This window comes from Gorilla gorilla, chromosome 17, assembly GCF_029281585.2.
Source record: "Gorilla gorilla gorilla isolate KB3781 chromosome 17, NHGRI_mGorGor1-v2.1_pri, whole genome shotgun sequence".
In the NCBI taxonomy this organism is placed as follows: domain Eukaryota; kingdom Metazoa; phylum Chordata; class Mammalia; order Primates; family Hominidae; genus Gorilla; species Gorilla gorilla.
Window position 1 is genome coordinate 38,742,510 of NC_073241.2, and position 26,556 is coordinate 38,769,065.

The 26,556-nt window shown below is 40.7% G+C and overlaps 2 long non-coding RNA genes across 2 annotated transcripts; both read right to left on the minus strand.

Moving 5' to 3' along the window:
* Positions 1-4,163: 4,163 nt before the first annotated feature.
* On the minus strand, positions 4,164-22,986 carry LOC134757417 (uncharacterized). Its single transcript, XR_010131303.1, has 4 exons — positions 22,961-22,986; positions 22,634-22,722; positions 4,511-4,616; positions 4,164-4,390 (listed from the first exon to the last, which is right to left on the minus strand). It is a non-coding gene; the product is annotated as an uncharacterized lncRNA (long non-coding RNA).
* On the minus strand, positions 19,050-21,089 carry LOC134757416 (uncharacterized). Its single transcript, XR_010131302.1, has 3 exons — positions 20,903-21,089; positions 20,371-20,765; positions 19,050-19,246 (listed from the first exon to the last, which is right to left on the minus strand). It is a non-coding gene; the product is annotated as an uncharacterized lncRNA (long non-coding RNA).
* Positions 22,987-26,556: the final 3,570 nt, after the last annotated feature.

The window sequence follows — 26,556 nt, forward strand, 5'->3', positions numbered from 1 at the left end:
GTAATCCCAGTACTTTGGGAGGCCGAGGCAGGCGGATCACAAGGTCAGGAGATCGAGACCACCCTGGCTAACACGGTGAAACCCCATCTCTACTAAAAACACAAAAAATTAGCCGGCCATGGTGGCGGGCGCCTGTAGTCCCAGCTACTTGGGAGGCTGAGGCAGGAGAATGGCGTGAACCCGGGAGGCGGAGCTTGCAGTGAGCCGAGATCACGCCACTGCACTACAGCCTGGGCCACAGAGCAAGACTCCGTCTCAAAATAAATAAATAAATAAATAAATAAATAAATAAATAAATAAATACAAGGATCTGAGAGAGCTCATGGGAGGCTAGAGAGGCAAAGAAGCCTTCATCGTTCACTTCTTCACTGAGGTTCTATTCTAGTTGCTAGGGACACATCATGCAAGAAAACAGAAAACAACCTCTACCCTCAGGAAGCTCACAGTTCAGTGGCATGGGCAGGAGGCAGATATAAACAAAACAAGTAAATAACATACGTTATATTGGAAAGTGATAAAATCCATGGAGAAAAATTAAGGAAGAGACAGGTGGGGTAGGTGGGCAATATTGTAATTTTAAGTGAGGGGGTTATTCAGAGAAGCCCTCATTGATAAGGTGACTTAAAATAACTTGAGGTGTATTGACATACAAAATACACGGATTTGAAGTGAACTCTTCTGAGAAATGTATACACTCAAGAAGCAGTCACCACAATCAAGATAAGGAACATTTCCACCACTCTCAGTAGTTTCCTCATCCCCCTTGGTAACCTATCTCACTTATCTCCCTGTCTTCTCCCACAGCAACCGTTGATGTGCTTCTTGTCACTATATAGCAGCAGGAATTTTCTAGATATTAATATAAATGAAATCTTATGAGATGTACTTTTTTGGGAGGGATATGGCTTCTTTCACTCAGCATAATTATTTTGAGTTTCAACCCTCTCATTGAGTGTTTCAATAATAGTTTATTCTTTTTTATTGCTGAGTAGAATTTCATTATCTATTAACCTTTTGATGGACATGTAGATTGTTCCTAGTTTTCGGCTGTTCTAAACAAAGCTGCTATGAATATTTGCGTACATGTCTTTGTGTGGACATATGCTTTGTTTGTCCTGGATGAAGCCTAGGAATGAAACAATTGTGTGATACAGTAGCTACGAGTTTAACACTTCTTAAGAAATTGCCAAGCTCTTTTCTTTTATTTCTTTTTTGAGACAGGGTCTCACTCTGTTGTCCAGGCTGGAGTGCAGTGGTGAAATCTTGGCTCACTGTATCCTCAACCTCCCAGGCTCCATCTATCCTCCCACCTCAGCCTCCAGAGTAGCTTGGCCTACAGGCATGTGCCAACATGCCTGGCTAATTAAAATTTTTCTTTTTCTTTTTTTTGTAGAGACAGGGTCTCACTATGTTGCCCAGATTGGTCTCAAACTCTTGGGCTCAAGTGATCCTCCCACCTCGGCCTCCAAAGTGCTGGGATTATAGGTATGAGTCACTGTGCCCAGCCTGCAAAATCTCTTCTAAAGTGGCTATAATATTGCTGATTCCCACCAGCAGTCCATGAAGTCTCAATTGCTGTAAATCCTCGTTAATGCTTGAGGTGATTAGTCTTTTTAATTTTAGACATTCTCAAATGTATGTAGTGGGATCTTATCGAGGTTTTAATTTGCATTTCCCTAATGAATATTGATATTGAATATCTTTTCATGTGCTTGTTTGCCTTCTTATATATTTTTTTGATGATCTCTCTATTAAGATCTTTTGCCGTATTTAAACACTAGGGTTGTTTTCCCTTGCAGAGTTTTGAGAGTTCTTTAAATGTTCTGAATACCTTTAGTAGGTCTTTTATCAGAAAAGTAATTTGCAAATAATTTCTCCCAGTCTATGGCTTATCTTTTCATTCCCTTAGAAGTGTCTTTTGAGAGTTCTTAAGTTTGACAAAATCCAATTGACTATATTTCTAAGGCTTTTGTTGTTGGTAAGAAATTGTTGTCTAGCCCTCAGATTACAGATTTTCCCTTATGTTTTTTTCTGAAAGTTTTATAGTTTAATGTTTTGCATTTAAGTTTATCATCTTTTTTGACTAATTTTTGTGTATGGTGTGAATTATGAATTACGACTCTAAAATTTATAATAGTGTCCAATTGTTTCAGCATCATTTGTTGAAGACACCATTCTTTCTCCATTGACTTGACTTTGTAACTTTGTGGAAAATAAATTGGCCCAGCACAAATGGGTTTATTCTGTGACTCTGTTCTGTTCTGTTTGTCTTTATGTTATCAGTTCACGAATGCAAGACTCTCTTGGTTATTGTAGCTTTGTAATAACTCTTGATATCAGGTAATGTAAGTCCTCTCACTATATTCTTTTTCAAAGTTATTGTTGGAATTAGGTACTCTAGGTTGTTTGCATTCCACATGAATTTTTGAGTCATCTTGTTAATTTCTACAGAAATCCCTGCTTATTGATACTGAGTCTTTTGATCTATGAAGATGGTATATGCCTCCACTTATGTAGGTCTTCTTTAATTTTCTGTCAGCAATATTTTCTAGTTTTCAGTGTATAAGTATTTTACATGTTTCTCAGATTTATTTCAAAGTAACTTTTGTTTTCTGATTCTATTGTAAATGGGATTTCTTAAAAAGTTTAAATTTCTCATTGTTAGTTAACACGTAGAAATACAAGTGACTTTATATATCTTATATTCAGCAACATTGCTAAGCTCCCCTATTTGTTCTCATGACTTTTATTTTTTTGAGAGTCCATGGGATTTTTTAAATAGACAATCATGTTTTCTGTGAATAAAGAATGTTTCTCCTTTTCAATCTAGACACATTTTATTTCTTTGTCTTGCTTTATTGTACAGGGTAGAAATTCTAGTACAAAGTTGGATACGAGTGGTGAGAATGGGTATCTTTGCCTTATTCCTGATCTTAATGGGAAGCCATACAGTCTTTCACCATAAACTGACATTCTTATTACGTTTACGAATTATGTTGGATATAGGTTTTTAAAATAAATACCATTTATCAGGTTAAGAAAGTTTTCTTTTATTTCTAATTTATGAGAGTTTTATCAGTAACACTTTGTATTTTTTCAAAAATTTTTTCTAAATCTATAGACATAATTTTTTTTCTATGAATTATTACCTTATTTTGTTATAATATAATGAATTATATTGATAGATTTTTAATGTTAAAACAGTCTTGCATTCTTGAAATAAACCATACTTGGTCATGACGTATTTATGTATTTTTGGACTTGATTTGCTGAAATTTTGTTTATAATTTTAAGTCTATACTCATCTGAAATACTGGTCTGTATTTTATTTATAAGGTCTTTGTCTAGTTTTGTTATCAAATTAATGCTGGCCTCATAGAATGAGTTAGGAAGTATCCCTCCCTCTTTAATTTTATTGAAAAATTTGTGTGCAGTTGGTATTATTTCTTCCTTAAATATTTGGTAGCCTTTGGCCGGGCGCGGTGGCTCACGCCTGTAATCCCAGCACTTTGGGAGGCCGAGGCAGGCAGATCACAAGGTCAGGAGATCGAGACCATCCTGGCTAACACGGTGAAACCCTGTCTCTACTAAAAATACAAAAAATTATGCAGGCGTGGTGGCGGGCACCTATAGTCCCAGCTACTTGGGAGGCTGAGGCAGGAGAATGGCGTGAACCCGGGAGGTGGAGCTTGCAGTGAGCCAAGGTCGCGCCACTGCACTCCAGCCTGGGTGACAGAGCGAGACTCTATCTCAGAAAAAAAAAAAAAAATTTGGTAGCCTTTGTGTGTGTGAAGGGTTTGAACTATAATTCCTGCTTTCAAATAGATACAGGACTCTACAAGGTAACTTATTTTTCTTTAGTGAATTTTGGCCTAGTTCTCATTTCTTAACAGATTTGGCCATTTCATCCAAGTTATCACATTCATTATTATTTATTGTTTGGAGACAAACCTGATTCTAACTGTTACAAAATTTGATTACTGGCATTGTAAATGGCTCGTCACTACTTTTAGCACAAGTTGACTATGAGATATGAACAGTACACTGGGCATGATAAGGAATGGATGAGTCAGTCCTACAATAACATTTTAAAGTAAAAGACGACTCAAGGGAACTTGATATAGTTATCCAAGTAGCGCATAACTAGTTAGACCAAAGCGAGAGCCAGTTCGAGAAGATTGGTTTTATTTGTTGTTGCTGCTTTATTTTGTCATTTTGCCTCTAAGCTGTTTCTAGATATCTCAGAAGCTCTGCCTCCTGGACTGTGTGTAACGTGTCTTGTACAGTGGGTAACCAGTTAACCTAGAGGCAGAAGTTCCTCATGTTTGTAGGTTTGAGGTCTGTATGATAACATTGTAGGGAGATGACCTTTTATCACAGCACAGACATTCTGTGAAAATAGGACACTGTAATTTTAAAAATGGGTCTTCCCCCGGAGAGGGAAAGACAAAGCTTTCCCCAGTCTCCCCTTTTGCAAGCCTGGGTTGTCCACTCAAGCCGATGGGCTCACCTAACAGTTCCAGGTTCACACAGAGTCAGGTGGTGGTTGGATGAGGGGGGTCTGCCCCTCATGCTCAAGGCTTCCTTCTAAAGGCTCCTCTACATTTGAAAAGTTCCTGTAACAGTATTTAATGTCACTGAAATTACTGTTAGTTACGGCTGGAAAATTCTGGGGAAAAATATACCATGGGAAAAGAAGGGTTAAGTCATTGAGCCCCTGCACTAGCTGGATTGGAGCCCCTAAGGATTCTGGAAACACTCATTTAAGAACTGACTTGATGTGATTCATTGCAGGTGAACAGATACGTCATCATTTATTTTAATGTAGAAAATAGTATTAATGAGTCTGAAGCCCCTGACGCAGCTGGGACTAGAGTGTGCCCTGCTTCTGGCAAGACATGGTGGTTGCATGGGCACAGGGTGGCCAGCACCCCTCCTCAGGTGCGCTTTTTTGTGGTTCTGAAGTCAGCGATGCAGGAGGGATCTCTTACCAGTCTACACGATCTTCCTGATAGCATCACCTCCCCCTCCCTAGGGAGCATCTACATTTTGGCCAAACATTATGAACTTAATATTTAATGTTAAAAGAGAAACTGTTTAGAAAGTCTAGAAACCTCTCATGTGCCTCGTAGCAATTATGAGATCCCTGGGCCCCCCTTAAACAAAGAGCTTTGTTCTTTTAAAGCAATTACCAGAAGTAAAAAAGCAATAATGCCAGTAAAACCTTTAAAGGTACATGTGCAGGAAGACAATTGGAGTTCAGGCTGTCTGTGGGTAGCTGGTGATCTAGCCATGGCACAGGAAGATGCTGTCTTCTGGAGGGTGAAATCTTAGTGTCCCTACAGCCATTGCTCCTGCAAACCCCATCTGTGGTTGGTGGAGACATTAGCATTTAGTTGACACTTTTAACCTTGGTTGAATGGAAGGTATTACATTACTATGGAGCATCCTTGCATCTTGACGTATTGTCTATTAGGTTGCCAGCATCTTCAGCAGCAAGCTATAGTTAGGTTAGTCAAGTGATTCAGTCAGCAAAAATGGTGAGGTCGCCAGGCACCATGGCTCACACCTGTAATCCCAGCACTTTGGGAGGCCAAGGTAAGAGAATGACTTGAGGCTAGGAGCTCAAGACCAGCCTGGGCAACATTGGGAGACCCCGTTTCTGCAAAAAATAATAAAATTAGCTGGGTATGATGGTGCACACCTGTAGTCCCAGCTACTCAGGAGGCTAAGGTGCCAGGATCCTTTCAGCCCAGGAGTTTGAGGCTGCAGTGAGCTGTGACTGCACTACTGCACTCCAGCCTGGGCAACAGAGTGAGATCTGTCTAAAAAAGAAAAAAAACATGGTGAAGCATTAGGAAAGAATTTTGCTTGTGAGTTGCCCTTTGGTGGTTGGAAGGAAGCTCGTGTCCTGGCTTCCATACTTGCAGCATCTGCCCCATGCTGCCTTCTTAGCCCCACCTGCGCCCATCCGAAGCTCTGTCCATGGTGCCACCCCTCCCGCCTTTGGTGCGTGTCCTTCAGCCTGGAGTGATTTCTCAATGTGGGCGCCACCTTCACTGCGTGCGAACTCCTTGTCTCCAGAGTCTACCTGCAGCTTTGACTTTCTTTTTCTGGAGAAACCCCTCCCCAGGATCTGGTTTTCTCTGGCAGGCACTGTCCTCGCTGCAGAAAGCTTGCCCTTCCTCCTTTCCATGCTTCATGCTAACTTCAAATCCTTGTCTTCAAAGTTCTTTTTTCTCCCCATTTTCCTCACTCTCACAGCTGTCCCAGTGTTTTCGATGTCAAATGGTCTACATTTGTAGTCTTGGTCAAGAATTCCTGTTGAATAAGAGCGGGATGTCTCTCTTTCTCTCTGTGTTTTTATTGAGATGATCAGATTTATGTATGTGTATGTGGGAGCTGTTTTAAAAACTTAAAATTATGCAAGACCTCTGTAAACTTATTTTCATTCATCTGAATACATGATTTACTTACCTTAGTTAAAAATGACAGAAGGCCCTACTTATATTTCTACAGTTTGTTTTCAGACAACATTACATTTAAAGATCTTTTCATGTTAGTACATGTAGATTATCCTAATTCTTTTCAACCTTTGCATGTAATGCTATGCTGTGAATTCACTGTTGTATAGAAACATTTCCCTACTGATATTGGGACTAAAGAGTACATTCCTATAAAATATTTTAATCATTTAAAAACACTTCTGTGTTTCTGTGCTTTCTGTAGAAAGTAAAAATGTTATGTTTTAAGAATTCCACCATTGAAGGGTATTAGTCACATGAAGATAAAGAGTCACTTCGTTTTGTAAAATAATCATTTCCAGTTTCCTGTGTTTAAATATATATATGTATTTAGTTTGATATATATATATTTAATTTGTATGTATCATATAGATTTATGACTCAGGGGTATAGTGCAGATGTGTTACATGGATATATTGTGTAGTAGTGAAGTCTGGGTGTTTAGTGCACCTGTTGCTTGAATAGTGAACATCGTACCCTATAGGTAATTTTTCAACCCTCACCCCCATCTCACCAGTGTCTATTATTGTGCTCCATAAGTCCCTGTGTACAATGGAACAAAAACTCTGTAACAAGTGCTATGCCTGGCATTGCAGACACACAGAGATGAATAAGGCTGTACCCTGAGGAGCCTCAGACAACCTAGACCACTGGTAATACAAGGCAAGGGAAGAAGTAGTATTGTCTTCTAAAATGGGAACAGCTGGTTTTGACTTGGGACCAGGCATAAGGGGACAGACCTGGGTCTGGGGAACAGGCTGTGGGTAGGGTGTTCCTGGGAGTTGGGAAATCAGCCTCAGATCTGCAAGAAGGAGCTTCTCTTCATCCTTAGGCGGTGGGTGTCTTCAAATGAGAGGACCTGGGAGCAGCAGTTTCTTGGACCACTGAAGGCTGTGACAAAGGTTAATAAACACCCTCTGCCCCCAATCCCACCTCGAGATAACAGCCATGTATATGCTCTTCAGCACCTTCCTTCTGGCTCAGAGGTCATTTAAAATTTTTTTTTACAAGAATGTAATATGTAATATGTATATGTATATTTGGTGTGTGTGTTTATCTTTATGTATACTGGTACTCTTGTTTTCACTGGACCGATTTATAAGAATGAACTGAAGGTTATATATATATGTATTTTTTTGCTGCAGATCATATTCCAGCCAATAGCTTAAGAGCACAAATTGTGGCCTCCTGACAGTAACTGTGCATGCTGTATGGTTTTTAACATCGTTTTAATCAGTAACTATTCATTTTCTTATTCCACTTTTTCTCATTTCACATTATCTTATGCATCCTTGTTTACATAGCTTCCTAACCTCCATATTTACCACTTTTTAATAACTTTCTATCCTTTCTTTGATAGAAAGGCTCAGTACAGGCTGACAGTTCCTCAGCTGTTGGGTTTAACAGGTGAGGAGGGGAAGGGCCCTTGGGAAAGAAGTCTCATTTATTGATCTTTCTCTTCACACCTGTGCACAGGTGCAATGGCTGGATTTACTGAAATGATAGAGAAAAAAACCCACCATGGTACTGTTTAACACAAAGTACTTAAGCATACTCTAGGTTCTTTGAGCAGGAGATCCTGAAACATTTGGGGTATATTTTACTAATAGAAAAAAGTACAAGTCTTGCAATGTGTAAACACAATTGAATTTACTATAAATTAGAGAAAAGATTAGTGAATTCTTATTTCTTATTTTCCAGTTATCCCATCTACAGCATTTTGAGGCTGCTTGCTGTTCTGACATCTTCCATAGTGTTTCATGGTCTTGAAATTTTATAAGAATTTAGAAAAAGACTAATTACTTAGCTACTGAGGGCTTCAAAGGGCTTGGTTCAAACTGAATATCTGGCTTACAATATGGAATCACTCTATTGCTTTTTCCTTCTATTGTCAGATCACTTGGTCATTTTGAAAAAGCTGCATACAGTGATACTAGAAAAAAATTATTTGCTTGGTAGCTTTTGTTAGCTTCTTAGAACATCTGTTATCAAGCTAAGTTCATCATTCCTGGAGAGCAACTAAAGCCCTAACCAAATGTGACTTCACTGCCCATGTCATGGAAGACGATGGAGTTGGATTGGAATGTTGAGTGTTTGCCTTTGGTTTCTGAGGTCTGTTTTCCAAAACAACATGGTGAAAATTGAGTTGTACACTTTACTTTTCCAGAAAGCACTGGGTATATATGATACCCAATTGGTTTAAGAACCTCAGATTTCAGGAGGCAGCTCAGTTATCTCCCTGTAATAACAGCCAATTCCACAAACCAGTTGTTTGATATGTGGGGCTTGCAGGCCCCCTGGTTTGGGGATGGAAACAAAAACACCAAATTGGAGTTGGCCTGAAACACAGCTACCCCTGAACACTCAGCTGTCTCTGGTCACACGGGCTTGGCTTTGGAGACTGGGTTATAGCCTAGAGAGGACACGAGTCAAGTCCTTGATGCTACACGATGGAAGGACATGAGGGCCTGGTCGTGGCAGGTCCATGGGACTCTAAAAATGAAGAGCAACATCATGGAAAATATTGTGACTTAAGAGAGCATCTAAGAGGCAAAAAAAGTGATTTTTTTCCCAAAGCAATGTAGACGAGGTGTTACTTAGGAAGGTGTTAAATTGAATTAACACTTGGCCCCTTTGAAAAATCATAGGAATACCAATACAAAATGGGAAGGGACTGAAGAATTTGCTTCCTGATGAGGCAACATTAACTTTGGAATTAGGTACATCTGGCTGCACTAATAGTGGTTTTCCAACTCACTGGCAGTGTTTATCAAAATGCAGATTCCTAGGTTCTTGCCCAGATCTAGTGAATCACGATCTCTCGAGGAGGTTCCTAGGTATCCTAATCTTTAGTGAGCTCTCCAGGTGATTTTAAAACACAGCTAAAGCTTTTAAGAGCTTACTATGTGCCAGACACTGTTTCGACTGCTTGCTATGCATTATCTTACTTAGAATGTAAAATGATGGTACGAGCTCAGTATTATCATCTGTGTTTCATAGCCAAGGAAGCCAAGGCTTAGAGTAGCCATTGGACTTGCCCGCAGTCACACAGTGGATGATGGAGCTGGGATATAAACACATGCAACATGTCTTTAGAGTCCACACTCCTAAGCACCATGGTGCCTGCTCAGCTTTTTATGCTCTTTGTACTCTGGGAACCACTAAACAAATTAATTAACTTCTCTGGCTGTCAATTTCCTCATTGGTAAAACGGATACAAACAAATTTAAAAGTGTAAAGCCTGTAATGGTAAATCTTGATAATGAAGAGAAGTCCAGCAGCTCTACTTTCTTAGGCTATGAAGAACATCTTTGTGATGCAATGTTCTATATTTGTGGTTTGCATTTATGCACAAACTTCAAATATGGGAATGATAGTAATAATGAGGAATTTTTTTAGTATAGTTTGCTTTCTTAGATGTCCCCTGTGCTGAGCAATTTCACTGTGGCTAAATCTGGATCCCTTCTAATCTTTGAAAATTTCCATTTTATTTATTTGATTTTTCTACGTTTAAAAACTTTTAGCCTGATAAAGAAAAGACGCCCTCTTCTTGGGGTCAAATATTTAAAGGCCAACCAGTTTAAACACAAGTATCTGTATAAGCAATAGTAAATACACCATCCCTTTGTCTGTAGTGAAGAACTTTTGACCGGTGACCTGCTCACCTTTAGAAAATACATGAAAGCCTCCAGGCCTCTATTTGTTGCCCTGGCAAAGATAACTTGCCAGGAATCTTTACAGAGGATAAAGAGAATCACTTGTTTTTAAAATTAAAATCTTTTTTTTTTAAGGTGACAAATCTATCCTTTCAAATTTAAGAGCAGGAACTTAATTCAACAATACACTTACAAATTTACTGCCTGTTGCTAAGGCTAAATTTGACAAGGTCATCTTTTATTAGTCATTCGGCCAGAAAAAAAAAAAAATGGAACCTCCGTCAGGACTTTGCTCTTTCCAGCCGCACAGGGTGACTCATGTGAGGTTGAAAGCAAGTAGCTTTGGGCAGGACTGCCCTGGGGCACAGCTGTGACCTCTAGCTTTGGTGAGTCACAAAAATAGCTGTAGCTTACTTCCACTTGTCCATTCTCATGAGGCATTTAAACAATGTGAATTGATGAACCACAAACTGATTTTTGTTAAGGGTTTCAGTACCTTTCCTAGAAAAACGTTTCTAGCATGACCTGTAAGTAGGCAGAGTAAGTCGCCCTCTCATCTGTCTCTAGGAGGCAAGTTGTCTCTTCTAGAAGACAAATAATGAGTGAAATTGCTGAAGTCAGGCTGGTTGAGGACAGGGCAGGGGAGGAGAGGGAATCTACTCGACTGATAACTCAAGAACATACTATCCCTCCTGAGTAATCCAGCCTGTTGCAAAAGTTTGCATAAAAAGGGTGAAATCACTGACTGATATTAGTGAATATTTATCAAGTGCCTGCTATATGCCAGGTCCTGGCTACACACCGTGACTTGTACAGAAAACAATGAAACCTGAAGTGGTTCCTAAGCCCAAGGATGTGGAGCCTCGGAACACGCAGTCACATACACACAGAGGAAGTGCGGAAGCCCAGCAGTGGCCAGCGCTTCCAGGAGAGGCCGAGAGCCGGGAAGCGTGGTGAGGGGCTGAGCTAGACGGGACACTCAGGAAAGCCTTTCTGGAGAGGTCATGTTTCAGCTGAGATCTGAAGGAGAAATAGGGTTGAACTTGCCGAAGGATGAGGAGTACCTTCTGAGTAGAGGGAAAATGTCTTCAAGGCCTGGTGGAGGTGGCAGAGGTGGGGAAAGGAATGGTGTGTCTGATGAGCTGAAAGCACTGGGTGTCGCCGGTGCTTGGGCATCCTGCGGTGGGGGGAGTAGGGTGCAGATGGAGTGAATGGCTTAGGCAGGAGAAGACCACGAAGAGCCTATGGGCTTTATACCTGGAGTTGGGGTAAGCTGCGGAAGGATTTTAGGCAAAGGGTGATAAAATCAGATTTGCATTTTGTAAAGAACTTTCTGTTCACCATGTGGAGAACAAACGCAGATGGACAGGCCAGGTGTGTGGAGACAAGTCAAGAGGTTGCGGCATGGGCAGGCGTGGTTTCTAGGATGAGGGTGGTGGTGAGGATGGAGACAGAGAGACCTAGGAAGGAAAATCTCCCTTGACTGGGAGAGGGACCATTTACACACAGTGAGAGAGAGAAAGACTGGATTGACTGCCAGCGTTGAAGCATCTCCAAATGGTGGATGGTGGTTTTACTCAGAGAGGAACCACTGGAAGCACACTAAGGTTGTTATTGTGGGAAATGTTAAGAATTTAGAAGCATATAGTGTTGAAGCATGTCTTTCTGATATCCCAATAGAGACAGCTAGAAAGACATCCATTTAGCTATATAGCTCTGGATCTCAGAAGAGCAATCAAGATTGGACAAAGGAATTTGGGAGTCTCTGTATGGCCATGGGTATTATAGAGTGTGAAAGGAATGAACTATAAATGAACTTTGAGAAATTACAACATTTAATGACTGGCTGGAGGAGGATGAGCCAGCAAGGAAGATTGAGAGGGACATGCAGGAGGAAAACCAAGAGAATATAGTTTCCTGGAAACCAAAGGAAGGTGGTATTTCAAGGAGAGAGAACAATAGTCAATGGTGCCAAAAGCTACAGATGGTCCAGTAAGATGAGGAGGGAACAAATTCCACTGGATTTAGCAACACAGAGATTCTCAGTAACTTCAGGAAGATTAACTTCAGAAATTAATGTGAAATCCAAGGGCAGGGGCACGTTTTACCCAATGCAGACTATAACAATATTTTTAGGGCACTAATCATAAAGTTTAAAGCACAGATACATACTGACCTCTGGCTGACTGATTTCAGAGATATGCCATATGGATATTTCTGGAAAGATTTGTAGCTTTCTGGACAAACAGTGGGGTGGGGAAGAAACGTAGCAAGTTTATGTGTGGGGGAAAAGAAAAGCAGTCAGAAGCCCTGAGTGTTAGTCTTTGCAGCCAAAATTCAAAAGCAGGCCAGGTGATCAGAGGTGCAGCTCTTGCATCTCTAAAGCTGCGGGGCTAGGATATAATTGCCAGAATCTATGAAAGTGTGAGTGCTGTGGGTTTTGCCCATGAAGGCAGAAAGGTGCAAGTGAGGGTCTTGTCCATTCTATTGCCAGCCATATTAGTCTGTTCTCACGCTGCTAATAAAGATGTACCCAAGATCGGGTAATTTATAAAGGAAAGAGGTTTAATGGAGTTCCACATGACTAGGGAGGCCTCACAGTCATGGCAGAAGGCAAGGGGAAAAGCAAAGCCACGCCTTATATGGCGGCAGGCAAGACAGCTTGTGCAGGGGACACAATTTATAAAACCATCAGATCTTGTGAGACTTATTCACTACCACAAGAATCAACCCCATGATTCAATTATCTCCCCTGGTCCCGCCCTTGACTCCTGGGGATTACTAAAATTCAAGGTGAGATTTGGGTGGGGACACAGCCAAACCGTATCACCAGCTCTGCATTATACTGGGGGTAACTCTGCTTGTTTTTTTTGTTGTTGTTTTTTTGTTTGTTTTCAATTGGGAATGAGGCTGTTCTAGGTTTTTTTCCTGAGGTCATTTGCAGTTTTGAAATTGTAATAATTATGTTCACCAAGGTGAACATCTAATTTTGCATGCTCAATTAAGCTAATTTGGCATTTGCTGTCTTGTCTTCATCATTGGATGAGCTAATTTTTTGAACTTTTTTTTTAATCACAGTATTTTGTGTCCCCACTTGCCTTTTAATCCTCTGTGCATGTGGCAGTGAGCTGTGGCTCTCCCTCACAGGATGAGGTCATGTTTGCTCCCCTGAGGCCTTCTTTGTGCAATCGTGGTCTCTGTATAACACCAAGGCCGCAATTTTCAGGAATAAACATAGATGGGAATGGATGATTCCCTGGTTTCATAAAACCTCTAAGCAACATTAGATAATGCTCATTGATAGAAGTAAAACTGAATTATTCTCTGTGCCAGTAGTTTTTATGTCTCATAAGAGATTCTACTGGAGGGATCACTGGGTATTTCAAAGATGCTTGGAAACAACACGTTGATGGAATTGTCTTCAATGGAAAGTCATAAATGTTTGCTGATGATTTTTGGTGGGTCTATCAAAATCAATTAACCCTACCATTGTTGCATTTTGTGCTCACTTAAAAAAAATTATTGAAGAGGACGAATTTTGCAGCAAAGGGGCAAATACTCCTAAATACTGAAAACTCTTTGAATTCTAGAAGAATAGAAACCTGAGAATTGTTCCTCAATGGGAGAAATATTTAGAAAGGCAATTTTCATCACTTTGTATTTTTCCGTGAAAGTGGAATAATTAAAAACATAGCGATTTAAGCTGACTCAGAGTATGATGAAAGAAACTTTAAATTTCTTCTGAGTGGGGTATTTAAAAATCATATTGAAATCTGAGGATGCTATGCAAGCTGTTAAAAGTTTATGTACTGGAATATGCACAACATATATGTTGCACAGGAAAAATATATTTTTTGATATAATGACATTTATGATATAAAATAGGACACAACTTCAACCTGAATGTTTAAGAGGAATTAAATGAGATCACGGCTGTAAAGTTCTCAGCACAGTGCCTGGCGCTGCACGAGTGCAGATGGCAGCTGGTGTTACAAGCCTCTCTCTTCTCTAAAGCACTCTTCACTAGAGCAATGCTGGTGACATGTCTGCACGTCATGAGAACTTTTGGGAATCTTATGTACGCCCAATGTCTTTTCTCAAGACAAGCTGCACACTCACAAAGGCCAGGTGCATTGCCTCAAACTGACTGGCCCAGCTTGGGGCGTTAACCAACAGTGGCCGAATATGAGATGTAATTTGTTTACAAGGTGCTTCAGCCGTTCTGTGGTGAGGTTGCATATTGAGTAGTTATCAGTTGACACATCTGACATTTTTTCAATGTCATAAAAGATTCTCGGTAACCTCAGGAAGATTGACTTCAGAAATTAATGTGTAATCCAATGGCAGGGACATATTTTATCCAATTTTTTTCAATGTTTTACATTGAAAAAATGTCAGATGGGTCAACTGGTAAAAATAAAAGGGATGTGCCATAAGATCAATCAGTAAAAACAAAGGGGTTGTATCATAAGAGGGAGAAGGGAAAGACTTGGATGGAGAAGGGGGCAGAGACAGAGAAGCTGCATCGTGGGAATAATGGCATCAGTGGAGAGGCAGTCCTGGGCATCTGCTGATGAAGGGTCCTCATGGTCCAGTAAGATGGGGAGAGACCATGAGCTGTGTGGGGCTCAGACAGTACGGAGCCTACTTCATTTCTCCACTAGGCCTGGTTGTGTAGTTTCAGAGATGTCCTCTGAGTTTTCTTTCTTCATTATCATAAACCTCCAACACCTAAGGCTGTGCTTCTCAGAATTTCCAATAAAAGTGTCCCACAGTCTGATAGTTGAGATGGGGAGCCTTGGAGATCTGGAGATCCAGGCTGGAGCTGCAGGCAGCAAGCATGAGATTCCCTTCACTTTTTCTTGGGATCTCAAAAATGTACCTGATTTTCATACTTCAGTCTATAATAGGTTTATTTGAATGGGGGGAAGCCTGTCATCAAGAGAACAGATCCACTAAGAAAACGTGCTGCTATTTGAGTACCACATTTGGAGAATGATTTGAGCAACCTGGCACATCTCTGTTCTTTACAAACTAAATGGCCAGAGAACAAGATGACTTCACTTTTTCCCAGAAAGTGGAGAGGGTCATTTGCAGTCTCTTGTAAAGATTGAAAGGGGGTCTGTAAGCCAAGCTACAGGCTCCCCTCATGCAGCTGGTCCTGGGATCCTAATTAGTATTTATCATTTTCTTTCTTTACTGCCCATTCAAGATTCTTCACTACTAACCAACATTTCAGCTGGTCTGACCAATTTGGATAATCCAGGCCTTTAGCCCTGAGGGGTCTGAACTCTTAGTCGCCTTGCTTTTATAGGCGTGTGATTGAAGACATTGCTATTTCCGGCTGCCAGGGAGCATGGAGGCACCTTGTGGGGCTGTAGGCAACAATGCAGCTGTGGAGAGATGCATAGACTACACTTGGCATGACAGCCCACTGTGGACAGTGGTGGTTCAGAGTCCTTGATATTTTGCTCTTTTCAGGTAATGTTTCTTAGACGCATTTCCAAGTAGCAATAGAATTCACACATGGAGCAGTTCATTTTTAGCTTCTCTACTTCTCTACAGTGTTTTAAGTACACTGATATGTTATAATTTCTTTAGTCAGTATTCAACTACAAGATACTTATCTCTATATTATTTTTTGGCTCACAGTTTTTGGGATATCCAGCTTACTTGGGCAATACTTCTCAGTGATCTTTCCAGTTGGATATTTGAAAATACGGTGGAAATAATTACATCTTAGACACAAAAATCTACTTGATATCAGTTTATAAAAGAGATGTAGACTTCCAAAATTTCAAAATCAGAACTTCTAGTAATCATCTAAAGTTATTTCATAAATTAAAAAATAATTCCAAGGATTTAATGATATGCTTTACCATAATCACAGTAAGTTGTGCAAGCATATTCATAGAAATCATTAATATATGTTAAGTACCATGCTAAGCAGTTTACTGGTATAACCTCATATAATAATCACCTGTGGTTATCCACATTTTATAGATAAGAAAATACCTCCAATCAATAGTGGAGCTGGGACTCAAAGCTGAGACTGTGGAGACAGCAAATCCCATCTCACAAGGCCAGCGAGAAGAGATCAGGTCAGCTTCAAAGTGAAGGCATTAAAAGACATGTAGGAACACCTTTTGGGCATAAGATGGGCCCCAACCATCTGCATTTATGCTGAACCCACTGAAATGTCAAACATCAAATCCCTTTAAAAACTGTACTCTGCGGAGCCTAAGAACAGGAACTGGATTTCACCACATAAGGCCATATGTTTGCAGCCCTCCAATTGTCATGGAAGCATTTTGAAAGCACTTTCACTCCAAAACAAGTAAAAAAGATTGCTCTAATCAGCAACTCAACAATTTAAACTACATGTTGGCTTAATTAAAATATTTAGATCACAGTTGGATATTATTTCTCTATTGAAATACTTTCCACAAGGATATCATTTTTTGTGAGGTAGATTAGTAAATAGATGAAGGTAAAATATCTGAGACATGGGCTCATTCGTTGGATAGAATTTATTGTATTCCCTTTGGAGTTGTTGTGGGATAATGACAGGAATGGAAACATGCATTCACATAACAATCATTTACTCATTTATCAAGAATGTATTCAGCTGGTGCTATGTGGCAGACATCCTGTTAGTTGGTATGTCTACAGATAGTGCAAAGTACTATTTTCTTAGTACAGTACAGATTGTTTTAAAGTGTCACTAAGGAGGTATTTCCATAGTTCGTCTGTAGAAGCAGTGTTTTTAGAAGTTTACTGTTCTGTGCTTTTATTCTTTAATAGTTATAACAATTATATAAAAGGACTAGGGATGTCATCTTACAGTTATGGAATGTTAGATTTGGAATTACATCAAGGACACCTTCTTCATTCCACAGATAGGGAACTGAGGCCAGGAAGCACAGTGACCCAGAAAAGTCTGCAGAACAATTTAGAGGTGCAGGCAGGAGTGAAACCAAGCCTCCTTATTTCTACCTTGTCCTTATTTTACTACTCTACTGAAAATAAAGTCATAAATATTTATCCTCAAGGTGAGAAATCCATTTTAACCCATTCTAGATATATAATGTTATGAATATCTCCTGCAAAGCTCATAACTCTCCAAATAATCTCAACGGGTTGAGCATGCAATGCCAAGAAATTCTTCATTATAAACTAAATAGTTCATTAAGATATTAAATCCATACCTGCTTTGTATTTTTTAATGAAAAAGTATAACAACTGATGATTCACTTAATTTTGATAAATGTTCACTATAAACAATAAATTCCTCCAAATTTTATAAATTTTGGGGTGTATTTTGAAGCTATTTGGAGCAACAAATAATTATTCAGTTTTAGATGATATATTGTATATATAAAAAATATGTGTCAGATTATGTATAACATATGGTCAGCCCTCCATACTTGTGGGTTTTACATTCACAGATTCAACCAACTGTGGATCAAAAATATTTGGGAAAAAAAGGATGATTACATCTGTACTGAACATGTGCAGATTTGTTTCCTTGTCATTATTCTCTAAACAATACAGTGTAACAACTATTTGCCAACATTTACATGGCATTAGGTATTATAGATAATGTAGAGATGAGAGTGTACAAATCCTAAAGAGAGACTACCAGATAAGCCAATAAAGAGATATTCAAGATAATAAAGAACTGATAATTATAAGATCACTGCCACCAATAATTCCTCAGTGACTGAAACTTGAATATAAACTTGTAATATGAATGGTTCTTCTGAAAATCTCACAGACTCCAATTTGGCAGTGATGAATAACCTTGCAGGGTTTTGAGGCAAAGGCTTTAAATGGAGAATAAAATGAATATTAAAGAGAACACAGGCTCTTCGTGGTCTTCCCCTGAATTAGCACAGGGGAGGATGTGCATAGGTTATATGAAAATACTTTGTATCAGAGACTTGAGCATTCATGGCTTTTGGTATTTGAGGGAGGGTCTTGGAACAAATTCCCCAGCAACAACAAGAGACAGCTATATTTGTCCAATCTAGGTCACCTACAACTTTGGATGTCTTTCTTTCTTCTATCATATATCTCTATCTATCTCTCATCTATCTATCTATCTATCTATCTATCTATCTATCTATCTATCTATCTATCTAATCTATCTATACACACACACACACACACACACACACACACATGTTGTAGTTTGGTTTCCACTGGAAACAGACTCTGATATTTACGTGCAGATAGCTGGTTTAATGGGAAATAACACTATTTCCCACTAAGGCTGAGGAACAACACCTATTGGAGGTGAGAAGATTGGGTTGGGCCAGGAGGTATTAATATTGGAACCTCGATGGGATTGCAACAGTGGCCTCAGCCAATTCTGCAAGGAGCTCTGGGACTAGGTTGGCTTTTCGGAGTTGTCCAGCCTTGAGACAAGGGGCCCAGGCCTCTAAATGTCCCCAGCCCCTGTCTAGTCATTGGAAAAGGGATTCCTCTGGGCATGGAACAGGAGTTTAGGAGAGGAGTGGAGTTGGTCTGGGACCTGTCTGCTGCTCTATAAAATAGTCTTTGAAGAATGAGTGACTGAAATCACATTGAGAAAATGAGACTTGAGGCAATTGGTGAGTAGTTGTTATTATACTTAACATAGTTGATAAGGCTGAAGGTAGAGAGATGAGTTGTAATTTTGACATGTCTCCTTTTTACTTTTCTGACAACGCAATCCAGATTCTTTTGCTGGAAGGGAGACGTTTAAATGGCATAAGCCTTCTCCTTGATTGTCTGGAGCTGTGGTTGGGAAGCCCAAACAGGCAATGACTGCGGATCAATTGCTGCATTGAAAAAAGTTTTATTCAACATTAACTTCTTAGCAGGACTTTGGAAATTGGCCCAGTTCTCTATTGGCTTAGCAAATGCCTGGAAAATGGGACTTAAAAACAATAACATAAATCAAAGGGTTAGGACAAGGAGATATGGATGTCTGGGAGAACAGCTACAGGTTCTTGAAGATTAAGCTTTTCCTGTGCAGTTTGGTATCACAGCCTGATAAGCAATGCGTTTGGGAGGTTGATCCTGCTTGAGAGTAGGACAGAGAAATTAGGAAAGAAATTAAGAGTTCTAAAGGGAATTTTTTTAGATTTAGGAAGGTAAATAATTCAAAATAACAACTCTAAAAATTAAAAAATCTCAATGTCTTATGTTCATCATTATGGAAATAATGTTTATCTTCTATCCAAGTCATAATCACAAGATGTGATTAGAGATATTTGTGACATATTTGAATAGTCTTGGGCCTCCAGGATGTTGAAGATCAGAAAACTGTGTCATAGCTGGGATCATTGAGAGAAAAGAGGGTGTTCAGCCTGGACCCCTTCTAACAAGAGAGCTGATGATGTCCTTTGAATATGAAATTCTGATGTGCACAAAAGAAAATAAACTTATTTACATCATGTTGCTCCAGAGAAAAGAACAGGAAGCAAAGAGAAGGCACAGGGAGAGATATTTTGGTTCAACCTAAGAAAGCACCTTCTGACATTAGTGTCAGGGAGGCCTGGGGAAGTGGCTCTCCTCCCACTGGACGTCCTCCTGCAGAGGGAGGTGACCATCTGCAGGGACCCTGAGGAGGTGTTTTCTAGACTGAACGGGACAGCAGGCCATATATCCGCTAAAGGCCTTCCTTATCCTGGGATTTTATTACTCTGGGTCCTCAGAGACAAATTTTTCATGGTGGTTCCTTTTTGTTTTTAGATATCACACCACCATGACCATGACTAGGTTGGCATGTAAGGGGGGCTGTCATTAGACATGGCCTCTTTGCCTGCAACTGCGATGTTGGTGTAGCCCAGAGAAGGGGGCAAGGCCTTGTAGTAGAAAGAGTGTGGATTTGGAATCGGGCAGTTTTACATTTAAATTCTAGCTGTTATGTTGCCTTGTATAAGTCATGCCACTTTTCTAATTATTCGACTTCTCTGCATAATACCTAAGTTAAATAGTACTTGAGTAATGATACTTAAGTTAGGTGACAGGAACTATTCGAAAGTGCCTAGCTCCCAGCAGGCATCCACAAATGCAAATTTCTCTTTCTCCAGGACTCTGTTTCCCTTCCGATTGCAGTTATTACATGATCGTACATAATGTTCAACAGCTCAGCTCCCTCTGGTACTTCCTTCTGCCAAAACTAGGTCTCAGAGACTCACCGTGGCTGAAAAAAGTCAGGAAGGAAAATAGGCCAAGAGGCAAAGCACAGCCTGGCCTGGTATTTCTCATCTTCTTCAGAACCCAGAACATCACCTTTCCCACTAAGTCACCTCCTTTATTTCTTACTTCTCTTTGTGACATCATCATTGTCCACATCATCTGGCCCCTGGTCCCATCTATCTTGGGCAGGTGGCTGAAAATTTGAGCCAGTGTCCCCGGGAGATACTACCAGGCTTCCTCCAGGGAATACAGGAGCATAAATGACTGGAAGAGTGGAGAGCTGGATGGAGTATGGTGCAAGGAACACGTGTAGGTTGAACATTCCCGTCACACTGTGAAGTCCCCTGACATGGGACCTCCATCCCTGTTGCCTCTCCCAGTACCCTGAACATGCCTGGATGTTGGCGGGATAGATGGATAAGGAAATCTGTCACTTCAGTAGAGTTTGGGAAATGCTCTTCTAAAAATTTAAAAGAGAGGATAAAAATCGATACGACATTTTACATGAGAGAGAAAAAACTAAATACTTACAAGGAAATCAATACAGTTCCTCTGTGATGATATTGTCGAAAATACCAGAGACTCTTCATGGTTTGCTCAGCATTTGTTTGTATAAATCTGAGTCTATGACATGCGTCATTATGAGGGAGGACCCTTTCACTGGTTCTATGTGCTGATGTCCTGGATATACCAGGGGCTGCTACCAATGGCTTGGACCTGCAAGCCTCTCTGCACAGTTGCCGTGGGGAATGGAGCTGCTTGCATTATTTCTCACTTCTCTTTGTGACTTCATCATTGTCTACATCATCTGCCTCTGGTCCCTCCTGCAGGCCTAGGCATCTTGGGCAGGTGGCTGAACACTGGAGCCAGTGTCCCTGGGAGATAGGGAAGTCCCTCCCCATGAAGGGACCTAGGTTCTTTGTATCCTCTCCTGTAGTCCTGGGCCAATAACTGACTGCTTTATGGAAAACACACACACACAAAACAAACAAACAAACAAAGAAACCACCTTGCATTCATGCCCCAAGACTGAGCAGACTCTGTGGTACAGTTTATTCCCCAGAGGCCCCATGGGATCAAGCTGAAGCCCAACTGCATCGGAGACCACATCCTTTTTCACTTTTCTTTCCTCCCTTCCCAATATGGCTCCCACCGACCCCTACATGTTTCTTGTGAGTGCACTCCATTAATAAATGTCTTGCACAAACATCCCCTTCTCAGGTTCTGCTCCAGGGAACTGTACCCAAGACACTACCAACATCTGTCCCTCAATGCCACACACCTGTCATCCCACACATCAAAAGGAATCCCACGTAATAGGATACAAGCACAACTGCAAACACACTCACTGCCCCCGCCCCTCCAACGGGGAGACAAATGAAAAGTCCATCACTCATCTAGAGAAGACTTTTTAGAGCCACTGTTCTTGGAGCCTGTTACCTCTGGGTGAGATCCATTTTCCCCCTATTTCTGTTTTAATTTTTTGTATTTTCAAAATGAGAAAAAAAGGTGGGTGCAATGGCTCACATCTGTAATCCCAGCACTTTGAAAGGCTGAGGTGGGAGGATCACTTTAGGGCAGGAGTTTGAGACCAACCTGGGCAATATAGTGAGACCCCCATCTCCACTAAAAATAAAAAAAAAATTAGCTGAGGATGGTGGTGTGGACCTGTAGTCCCAGTTATTCTGGAGGCTGAGGTAAGAGGGTCTTTTAAGCTCAGGAATTTAAGGCTGCTGTGAGTTATGATTGTACCACTGCACTGCACTCCAGCCTGGGTGATGGAACGAGATCCTGTCCCAAAAAATAATTAAATTAATAGGCCGGGCATGGTGTCTCATGCCTGTAATCCCAGTACTTTGGGAGGACAAGGCAGGTGGATCACCTGAGGTCAGGAGTTCGAGACCAGCCTGGCCAACATGGTGAAACCCCATCTCTACTAAAAATAGAAAAATTAGCTGTGCATGGTGGTGGGTGCCTGTAGTCCCAGCTACTTGGGAGGCTGAGGCGGGAGAATGGCTCGAAGCAGTGAGGTAAGGTTGTAGTGAGCCATCATGCCATTGCAGTCCAGCTTGGGTGACAAGTGAAACTCCATCTCAAAAAAAAAAATTGATAAACGAGGAAGGCTGAAAAAATCACCAAGATCATGTCGCAGGTTGGTTGAGACTGGAGGCTTCTACAGGGATGATGAAGTAAATGAAATGACTGACAACTCTCATAAATGTTAATTTGATGATTAATCTATTTGATAACAAAGTAAATTACCTGGTCACCCAGAAAGACTGCCACAGACTCTGTCCTCCGGGAGAATTTTGCTTGGCCATTGTTCTTCCAGAGCATCTCGGAGATTCTCTCTGTGGAGGTGGGACAGGGAGGTCTTAGTCACAATCAGCCATTACCAACATCATTTATACTTATGCTTGAATATTTCAGGGGGCTGTTAGTTTGAGGGATTTTTCTTGCATGACCATTCTTGTAAAACTATGGTCAGCCATGTGCCAGTTTCATTTTTGAGAATTTTATTTGTCAGGATAGTGTTGAAACATCTTTGTGAATCTCCTGGCTGGCTATACTTTCAGGGCTAAGCAATACCTGTGAGTCTTCTGATTTTTAGGGGAAATTCTGGGGCTCCACCTATTTTCATGATTTTTTTCCTTAATGACCTCAGAGCATGAGCAGGATATTATAGATTGGAGTATTGGCATGGATTTCAGGGTGCATTTCTTTGCAAATCTGCTTTGGAGTCTTGCCAAAATGTTGCATCACAGTCAACCGAGTATTACAAGGGGAGGAATCTTCATTTTTACTTGGTGGTGGAGAAGGTACATTCTGAAGGGCTTGCTAACATTTCTGGCTCCTCCTTCCTATATATCCTCATTCCAGTTGCTGGTAATCTTCAGTTTTTCAATCAGTTCATAATCTCTCTCTCTCTCACACACACACACCCCTGGTGGCCACCACAGTTTGTCCAAACTAATAGTGGATGCTGTGCTCTGATTCTCTGCGTCAGTGGGCTGTCCTCTGTTCTCTTCTGTTGACTTCCATGGAGCAGCGTCGGCTGAGGCTTGCCACTTCTCTGAACTTTACTGAAGGCCATAAGGAATCAATAACTCAATCTGATATTCTGACATTTAAAATGATGAATTCCTCTAAAGTCTAGCTATCTGATGAAGTAAGACATCTGATTCCCAAGGAACAAGACATACTGCTATCGTTAAACATGCATTGCGGCTCTCTATCCCAGGACAATAACTTCTTGCTGGTCCCAATCCACTCTGACACTTTTTCTCTGCAACCCCATTTTGAATACCAATTTAATATGAATTTCAGTGGTTTGATAGCAAGTGATAGAAATCCTCACAACCTAGTAGAAATCCTCAAAATCTACAGAAGACTAAAAGAGAATACAGTAGGATCTCCTGGAATTCTAGGGTAAGAGTAAACTTAAGCCTCTGTTCCATTTTGTGCTGCTGGGAAACCAACAACTCCAAAATGTAGTGGCATAGAACAACCATTTTATATGCTCTGACTACTGTGGGTGAGGAATTCAGACAGGACATGACAGGGATGGCATGGGTTGCATGTGCTCCACAATGTCTGGGCCTCCGCTGGAGGATTCAGAGCCTGGGGATATGCAGGCATCTGGGTACTAGAGTCCTGGAGATGTTATCATCTGTGTGTGTGGTGGCTGATGCTGGTTGTCAGCAGACCCTCATTTGGGGCTGTCACTGGAACATCTATGTGACCTCTCCATGTGGCTTGGGCCTCCTCACAACATGGTGGTCTTAGGATGGTCAGACTCTTTATGCAGTGGCACAGAACACCAAAGGCGAATGCCCCAGCTTAGAAGGCAGAAGCTGACTTGCCTTTTGTGACCTAGCTTTAGAAGTCACACAGCATTAATTCTGCCACATTCTCTTGGTTACAGGCCTAACCAGACTCAAAAGGAGGTGAACTGGACTTTACCTCTTAATGGGAAAATGGATAGCAAGGTCTTAGAGGAGCATAGGGAATGGGAGATGATACTGTTTTAGTCATCTTTGGAAAACACAATCTGGAGCCTCTCCATGATATTTGCAAACCATCAGGTACACGAACAGTTTCTTTACACGTATTTCATACTTCTTTCCTTTTTCTTATGAGTTTCTTTTCAATTCACCTGTGGGATAGGGGAGAAGATGTTATTCCATGATCTTCAATATTATGTTTTTAAAATTGGGTCAGCAATCCGTCATAAGTTTGTTTCTTTTTTTTTTTTGGAATTAGTGAGATACTCTAGATAAAAGAGTATTACACACTAAATTAAGGTTGTATAGCTCCAATTACAAACTACCAAGAATGATAATATAATTTTTCTGAATGGGATCCGGTGCCCTCCCTGGTTCAGACAGCTGGGCTGGGACAAGGGTCATGGGCTCAAGCATGATCTCAGGGGCTCTCTTTAAACCAGGCGGACACTCTACAAGGGCCTGTCACGTTTCCTTTGCATCATTTTGCTTCCCCCAGCTTATTTTAAAACTCTGTGTTGTCAGACGCAGAATTTCTATTCTCCCATTAAAAGTATGCACCCTCTTAGAATTCCCCAAGTGCCCTTTGCAATTAGCAAAGCCTGTGTAAATAGTTAATGAAACTCATCAGACTCACAATACAGATGGCAATGTTGCTTTGGCACAGTACTTTGTGGGCATCAATTTATTCTTCTTTCTTATACCATTTTTGTTTGAGGCAGGCCTAGGATAAATCTTGAGGTTGGCAAACTTGCCTCAGTTTTCTTTGCATGACTACTTTCAGTATCCATGCCAAACATGGTGTGTGTGAGTACGCATACACACACACACACACACACACACACACACACACCCCTAGGGATTCAGTGCCCAGGGTCTTAGACCTCATCCTTTCCTGACAGTCATAACGGCCATGTCTAATGGCCATGTCTTGGCCTGCTCTACCTGGCAGTGTTCATCATCTCTTGAACTTGCTTTGACAAACTAATTCTAGCCTGGTTCCAAGTAGGCTGTAACATCAAAACAAACAACAGAGACATTCTATTGTTGATAGCCATGCTACGGTAGAATAAAATTCTTAAGGGGGAAGAGACTTCAGTTTTTTTTTTATCAATTGCTGTATCAACAACATCTAGAACAGTGCCCAGCATATAGTGGCTGCTCAATGAGTACTTGTTCCATGTGAGATGCACAGGTTCATGTGCCATCCCTCAAAGGGATATTTGCAGTTTTGTGCTCAGGGCTTAAAAACTTGAAAAAATGAAAGACTGCCAGTCATAAGCTTTAAGGTAGAGATATTTCTGGGGGAGATGTAGCCCACAGTGTCCGTTAAGTAACAATTAGGGAGCTACTTTCACCTATTAATGCTTTTGCACGTGCCAAACCCACTTTCTCATTCATATTCTTGGTTACCATCTGCTCAAATTCAGCAAGAGAAGGTGGGTTTCAGGATTTGGTGACTAGTGCAATTTGTGGGCCAGTGACTCACCTTAGTACTTGCTTGCATGACTTGAGAATCTTGGATTTTGCCTGAACTGTGACATGGAATAATTTTGCTATCAAAAGTGGCCTAGAGTTTGTTCCCCATTTGGTCCCCTTGACTTTCTTTTTCTTCTTTTTTGGAGACAGAATTAGAAGCAGAAACTAAGGGATATGTTTTCATATGACTGTGTAAGGCAACAAAGTTCTGCACAGAATTGAGCAGAAGGGAATTTAGTTCATTTCTACTGAAACCTTGCCTTGCTCTGGCCCACTATGCATGGTCCCTTTGGAGATCTGATTTCTGCTTTCATGGCTCAGTACTGAGCTAATGGCATTGCCAAGCCCCCAAGCTGTGCTGGCAACAGTTTCTGAGACAAGGACTGGCATAACCCATGGCTTCTTCAGGACAACGGATGTTTGAATTTTTAGGTATGTACTTAGACTATACAAATAAAAAGTCAGGAAGAGATTTGCAGAGTTGCTAATTATCAATAAAATTATTAAAGAAGAATTCTGAGTTTCATGCTAACATTCATTATGTTATTCCCGTTTACGTTGTCAAATTAATTTTTGGTGACCACTTGTATCTTTACGGCAGCAATTGCCAGTATTTTTTCCATAAATCACTTGTCCCATACTATACTCCTTAAAAACAATTCTGCTATTGAATAGGTTTTTGGGGTGCACTTCATACTATAT